The 7,875-nt window shown below is 49.1% G+C and overlaps 1 pseudogene; it reads left to right on the top strand.

Moving 5' to 3' along the window:
* Positions 1–929: 929 nt before the first annotated feature.
* Positions 930–6,016, top strand: LOC123138885 (pentatricopeptide repeat-containing protein At5g27270-like; annotated as a pseudogene).
* Positions 6,017–7,875: the final 1,859 nt, after the last annotated feature.

Raw genomic sequence — 7,875 nt, 5'->3', positions numbered from 1 at the left:
GGTTATTATATATAGGTGAGCAGAATGGTGCACATATGACTACATGAGGATGTATCTTCCCCATCCTACAACAATAAAGTCGAGCAAGTAGTTGGCTCAGACATTACAAGCACATACTTTTCATTAAGCCACACAAGGTGGCAAGATTGTACTTGCAAATTTAAGTCTCAATAGCTCCCACATATATCGTCCTCCTTGCATGCAATTAGCCCGGCTCATATATGAATGCCCATATTGTCTTCATATGTTTGGTTCTGACAAATTACTAAGAGAAATGGAAGGTGTCTGGAATGTTCTTGGCAACACCTAGAGAAGCTCAAGCTGCCATAAACAGAGCTCTAGTTCAATGATCACATCTGCTCGTCCACTGGATCCATGGATCCTTCTTTCTTGTAACATCCATGTAACTTGTTGTCATGGCATCGGCAGATGTGTAAAGGCCGGACTTGCCATCATCCGATCAACTGATCTAGAGTTTTCCCCGGAGGCAACGCAAGTAAGTCGACAGAAGCTGCAGTGGTGATTCTTCAACAAGATAATGACGCGGAAACGCCGCCATCGCCCGCCATGACCCCATGTATTATAATATTATTACGTGGCGGATGGAGTATACATATATCTTAGGGCGAGTCTTTTTGGTGATTGTTTAGGGCTTCTACAATAAACTACCCCCTACCCAGTTTATTCTAGAAGTCTAATCAAAAAATAATTTTTAGAGCCTACTAGTCTAGTCTTAATTAATAGGCTTCTAAAAATATAAACTTGGTTGGCCTTCTAGAAAAGAGTAGTTATTTGCTGAAGCTGGGCCAAATAGTTACCATGATACTAACACGTGTGTCCCGGCCGATTTACCCAAAGATGGAAAAGAGAGGATAAGTCCAAACATATCTCGTAATAGCCCCGCTTTCCCGCGTCCATCCACGACGCCGATGCCTTCTACTGATCCTCCTCCTCACACTCCCCTGCTGGCCGCACCCACCGCCGTCGTCTCCGTCACCTGCTCCTACCGGGAGGATGATGACGGAGCTGCCTCATGGCCACTGTCCTCCAGTGAACCCTCCTCCTCTTCGTTGCAAGGGCGTCGCCTGCCGAAGTACAGGCGGCTCCTCCACGATGAGGCGCTGCGCCTCCACCAGGAGCACTGAAGCCAGGGCACCGGCGCCGAAACACCCCGGTGGTTGCACCGCACTGAGGGCCAGATGGACCGATACGTCGAGGACAACCACGCCGGCTACGCCCACGGCCGCCACGTCGTAACCGACGCATGCGCGGCCCGCGCCACCTCGTCCCGCCCCACCACCGGAGGGTCCGCCATGCACGAGGCCATGGCATCCTTCATCACCAAGCTGACCTTCCGTGAGATGTGCGTCGTCCTCCGCGAGCAGCGCGGGTGGCGCCAGGGCCACGACTTCTTCTAGGGCTGGACAAAAATCTCGAAGCTCGCGAGCTAAACAAGTAACTCGTGACTCGGCTCATTTCGTTTTATCAACAACGAAGAGTGGAGTTTCTTTTTTTTCATAAAATATACCAAAAATTCAAGGTAATACAAGAAATAGGATAAGAGCCTTTACTACGTCTTTTGGGGCTAAAAACACTTTTGCCTATCCGCATGAAACGGGAAATACTATGTTATTTTCTCTTCTTATATTACTACTTTTCACTTTGTTCATTGGATTTATAGGAATCTCTTTTGATAATGGAGGAATTGGTAATGTAATAGCAGAGTTAACCATATTATCAAAGTGGTTAACTCGGTCAATAAACTTTACCCAGGAAAGTTCTAATTCTTTTGCAAATTCATATGAATTTATTACTAATGCTATTTCTTCTGTAAGTCTAGCTATCTTTGGTTTATTCATAGCATATATCTTCTATCGATCCGCTTATTCTTTTTTTCAGAATTTGGATTATCGACTCGAACCCAAAGAATAATTAGTCGAGTCGAGCTCTAGTTTAAGATTGTTTATATATCAAGTTAAACGAGGCGATCTCTAGTTTAAGATTAGGCTTGGTACAAAAGATTAGCCAAGCACTCGGTGTCCCAGGTGCACAACACAAGGCTCAACCGCCAGGAGACTCACACATCGCACACGACGATTTCTCTCATTCCATTTCTATTCCTAACGAAGTTATAGGCCGTGGATTTCCCTCATGTCTTCCCTGTTTCTTTCTCCTATGAATCGTGACGGCAGCGACGCTGCGCCTACACCATTGATGGCACTGTCAATTGTAATTGATGCTCGCACATGCTTACAATTTTGTGTGAACATTGTACATGCTTAATATGTACATTATACATTCCCAAGTAATCATTTTTACCGTATTCGTAAGGTTTTATGTTTATATCTTTAATGAGCTTAACAAGCTAAACGAGCCTTATGTTCATATCTTTAATGAGCTTAACAAGCTAAACGAGCCAGTTCGCGAGTTATACGAGTCGAGCCAATCTTGGATTTGAGCTCGTTATAGTAACGAGTCGAGTCAAGCTAGCTCGTTAACGAAACTCGACTCGGGTCGAATTCCAGCCCTGACTTCTTCTCCTGGATGAAGCTCCAGGTACAGAACAAAATACACCAAATAATCGCAGCATTTTATCCAATTTTTCCAAAATTTCACTGATTTAATCCATCCGGACGAGATGTTCTTCATCCGGCTTCATCATTTTTAACCATTTTTTCTCCCCAGTGATCCCGTGAGTATTTACTCCTGACACGACTTTCTTGATCCGTACAACCATTGGAGTTGAAGCTATGCTACGAGCCCAGCGTGGTCGCCTACACCATCCTCCTCACGGCGTACTGCAATGCCGGCAAAATCGAGCTCGCCAAGGAGGCGTTTCTCGAGATGCTCGAGGCCGGCATGGTGCCGGACGTGGTGGCGTGCGACACCCTGCTATGAGCGTACGCATGTCAGGGGAGGCACGGCGACATGATGCTCTTCTACACCGCAGCATGCAGGTGCGGCCTGGTGCCTCCAGTCTCTACCTTTAACTTCATGCTCTCCTCCCTGCAGAAGCACAGGCTCGACGGCAACATCATCCACCTATGGAAACACATGGTGGAAATGGAAGAAGCCAACAATGTGGTGCCAAATCACTTCACATACACAGTTGTGACCGGCTCATTTGTCAAGGAGGGCCTCCTGAAGGAGGCCATGGATGTACTGGTGAAGATGAGGACGTCCCGGCTTGTCCGGAGGAGGCGACGTATAGCGGCATGATCAGCTTGAATGCCAGGCATGGCAAAGGGGAGCAGGCAGTGATGCTCTATGAGGAGATGCGGGCTCATGACATTGTCCCCAGCAACTACACCTGTGCATCCCTCCTGTTACTCTGTGACAAGAGTGAGGACTACTCAAAGGCGCTCTCACTCTTCAGAGTTCTGTACATGCGAATATGGCCTCCCTGATGTGTTCTGCTGCAATGACCTACAGAGATTATATGTCAAGCTGGGCCAGCTATAGAAGGCAAGTGCGTTCATTCTGAAAATGAGAAAAGAAGATATCCAGCTTGATGAGTCCCTCTGCATGACTCTAATGGAAGTTTGCTGCAAAAGCGGGATGATTGCCGATGCAGATAAGATACTGAAAGAGATGAATAATGGTGGAGTGACCATGAAGAGTTGAACAATGGTTTCTATGATAGAGATGTATGCTAGAAACAGAACCAGTGTGATGCAGGACCAAGATAGTTCGTCGAAGGTGCTAGCCTATTGGACCGACAGTTCGGTGCTCACCGCGACGTTGAAGTCCTTGTTGGACACACCCGGGGGTTCGTCTATCGCGTGCGAATTGATCAGAAAATTGGCTAGGGAAGGTGAGGAAGCCAGGTGCCACACAGATCATGGTGTTCATGCCTAAGCGTACTGTCATCCACTGCTGTCTATTTATTTATGTTTCTGCTGGGAGTACATGTGAGGCAAAATTCCTTCATGAACAGCTGATTGAGTTGGGACCCAAGCCTGAAGATTCTGCAACAGCTACTCTGATTGTACAATATGGCCAGGAGCAGAAGTAACATGAAGCAGAGGAACAGTTTGAGTCAGGCATCGGCATCGTTTCCAAGGAGGGTCTGTCTAAAATGCCATGGTCGATGCATTATGCAAGTGCGGCAAAATCGGGGAGGCATATCATCTCTTTATGAAAATGGCTGATCAAGGCCATAGCAGAGATGTTGTGACAATTAGCATACTTGTCACTCACCTGACCAAACATGGTAAAAAAAATCAGCTGCTACCAATCCTTGTGCTGTAAGTTTGGTGACGCGTTTCGCTGCCGTGTATACTCACACTGCGAAATTACTACCAGGGAAATTTCAGGAGGTAGAGAACATCGTACATGGCTGTTTCGATGGTGAAATTGAGCTTGATACCATTGCATAGAATACTTTTATCAAGTCGATGCTCGAGTCAGTTCTGGATAACATCTTTTTTCTCTTCATAAGGTGGGAAAGCAAAAATTTCAGGGCAAGGGCACCATGGCTAATTGCTACCACTTCTGCTTCGGTACACCCCCCTTAAATACATCAAGGGCTAAGATTCACCCATACCCCTTCGCTGCCAGGGGCACGATCGTCATAAGTAAAAAAAACTGCCCCCGCGCGTCGGCGGCGATACCCCCGCGCGCCCGTGTATACGCGGCTGCGGGACGAGCCGAGCCGCTTGGCAATCGTGAGGGCGCGAGCCGAGCCGAGCAGTTGGCAGCCGTGAGGGCGTGTTTTTTTAAAAAAAAAGTCAGCACGGACGGCCGTGCCGTCGTGCATTAACTGCTTTGCAGTTTCTGCGGCGCGCATGCAGGCGCCGACTGCTCGCGGCAGATCTCGTGCCGCCCGCGCCCTCCACTGCCGCGCGTGCGGGCCACCGGGCGCCTGCCGCCAGCATGGTAGCATCGTAGTCCGCGCCGTCCACTGCCACGTGTGCGGCGACCGGGCGCCTGCCGCCAGCCTTCCGCCTCGGGCCGGCAGTTGACGCGACCGGTCGGCTGCCGACGCTGCGGCGACCGCCCGCACGACACCGACGCTTCGACTGCGGCGCCTGCTGTCCTCGCGCCTTCCCACGCCACCGATCCCTCGCCTGCCACGCCGCGCCTCACACGCCGCCGCTGCCTCGCTTTCACACGCCACCGCAGTCGCGCGTGCCGCCAACCGCCCGCCTCTCCCTCGGGGCGCACGCCACCGACGGCTCGCCCGCCCACCTCCCTCCCCCCGCCGTCTATAAAAGGCCGCGGCAGCCCTCACCACGCCGTGCCATCTTCCTCGCCCCGCCCATCTCCCTTCCTCTCCTCGCTCGCCCGTCTCCCTCTCCTCGCCGGCAATGTCTTCCAGCGACTCCGACGAGGGCGCGTGGCAGACCGGCGTTTGGCGCTGAGCCTCACCGTCGGCGACACGGAGGATCTGGCCCGGTTCGGCATGATGGTCCCGCCGGCAGCCAAAGTGCCGCGGCCGTGGCGGATCGGGGCGGATGGCATCCCCACCATGGGACCGCCACCGACGAGGCAGCAGCTCCACGCGTTCCCTGGCGGCCGTTACAACCGGAGGGCCCGGCGCAGGTGGTGGCGCGGGAAGAACTTCGACATCGTCCTTGGCGCGTTTAGGGATGCGGCGGCCGGTCGCACCGTCGGAGACATTACCGGAGAGGCCGGCACTTCCCGTGGTCGCCGCCGCCACGGCCCACCTCCAGCCGCCCCCACTGCCCTGGCACAGCAGGCGCCCCCTGACCCGGCGCTGGTCGAGATCCCGCCGGCGCAGGCCGCCCTTGCGCAAGACGGAGACCCCGACGACACGCCAGGTCTACTTGCGGTGCTGGCCCAGTCGGCAGAGGAGGCGGCGGCGGCGGCCACTCGTGAGGAACGAGAGCGGCTGGCGGCCATAGCGGCGGTGCAGGAGCAGCAGGCGCGGGAAAACAACTGGTGGGATTTCAGCGACGACGACGACGACGACTATGGCGGCGACGGAGGCGAAGGAGAGGCCAGCAGTATGGCGCCGGTCGTCGACCTCACCGGCGCCAGCGACGACGAGTAGTCTAGTTTTAGGGTTTTTATTTAAATTTCGGTCTAAATTATGTAAGAGCAGTGCTCGGTTATGTTTACTGTTATGTAAGGTAATTTAAATTATGAATGAACTCGGAATGGCTTATCTGAAGAAAAAAACGTATGTTTAATTTGATGTTAGTGGTGCAACTTTAAAAAATAAACGGAAACATACATTTCAACGTTACCAGAAAATTCAGTGCTCGGTTACGCATGCATGGGGCCTTCACTCATACTCGAGCGGTCTCTAAAAAATTCTTAAAGCGATAAAAAAGCCAGAAAACTTTTCACGCATCCTAATGATGATGGTGGAACAGTATAAAAAAATGTGGGTACATTTGAAGGCTGTCGGAAAAAACTCCTTTCAGACGGGGCCTTCGGTCCTGCCCAAACGGGGTCTGGAGAAGGAGGCCAACTTGTCGACATATTCGGAAAAATTATAGAACATTTATAAAGCGATGAAAAATACAAAAAAGTTGGCATGCATCCTACTGATAATGGTGGAACACTATAACAAAAATTTATAGAAGGAAAAAAACAATTATAAGAAAAATTTATAGAAGGAAAAAAACAGTACTTAACACAGAATTTATTAAATAATTATATTAAAAAAAGTACTTAATAGGGAATTTATTTTGTGTTGAAAATATACATATGAAAAATTTACTATTGTTTGACGAGCTTATATTAAAAAATAAGATAGTAATAATGTCGGTTGACTTTAGTTAAAGTCACATGACATTATTACTACCTATTTCCATAAATATCTGAAAGGCGCGAGGTGGGACAAAAAAGCGCCCCTTCCACCTCTCCCCGCGCCGTGAATCGTAGAAGAAAAAAAAATATTGATGAAAAAAAAAGCCCACCTGTGCTTGCACGCCGCAACTGCGCCTAATCGGTAGCGAAAGGGCCGGCCTTTCGGCCCAGCTACGGCCTGCAGCACAGACCAACAGGGCAGAGGCGGGGCGGGGCGGGGCGGGAATCAGCGGAGTTCGAAACGGTGGTACGAGCTTGGTATATAAGCAGCTCGCGGCGTGGTTTGACGGGCGAGGTGGGACTAAACTTTAGTCCTCACCCCGCCGACCCTGCCCCCGCACCGCGCACACACTCAATGGGCCGGCCCAGGCGCGCCGTCGCGTACAGTCACTGGGCCATCGCGTTCAGTCAGTGCCCGTTGTTGTTTTTTTTTAAATAGTAGTAAGTTTTTTAGTTATTTATGCCTGGCTTATAGTATACAGAATTTCTATAATTAATAGAAAACCAACTATATTACTTATAATAATAACGAGTTGTTTATTTAAATTTATACGAAAAACTAATGAGTATTTTATAAGTAATTGCTAAAACAATAATGAGTTTTTCGATAATTAATTGATAATGAATTTTTTTGTAATGAATTTTGTAATAAGTTATTTGTGTAGATTAATAGTTACATGTTTAATATTTATGTAATGTTAATTAATGTCTAAAATATATTTTAAATATATGGAAAGTTTAGTACTGTAATGTGTTGCATTAACGGCTAAATGTGTATACATAATAATAATGCATAGTTTTTTAATTTATAAGTAAGAATAATGAGTATTTGTAATGGGATGCAGTGGGCATGCCCATCTTAGGGCCCCACGCAAAAGTTGAACGAATTCGGACACCAAACGCACGTTGCGTCACGCCCGGTCAGTGTTTTCGGTGTGTTTCACGGAGAAAACCATAGGAAATTCATAGGGTGCCGGAAAAATATGAAAACTTGCAGGCATGACGGCCCTGCTGATGAGTGCGTGTGGAAAAAGTTAGGGGTCCACCTGCTCAGTAAGAAAAGAGAACGCAGTTCGGGGCTGACATCGTTCATAT

Source organism: Triticum aestivum, chromosome 6B (assembly GCF_018294505.1).
Source record: "Triticum aestivum cultivar Chinese Spring chromosome 6B, IWGSC CS RefSeq v2.1, whole genome shotgun sequence".
Classification (NCBI taxonomy): Eukaryota; Viridiplantae; Streptophyta; class Magnoliopsida; order Poales; family Poaceae; genus Triticum; species Triticum aestivum.
The sequence above is the reverse complement of the archived record's forward strand: the minus strand, read 5'-3'. Positions and strand labels throughout refer to the sequence as shown.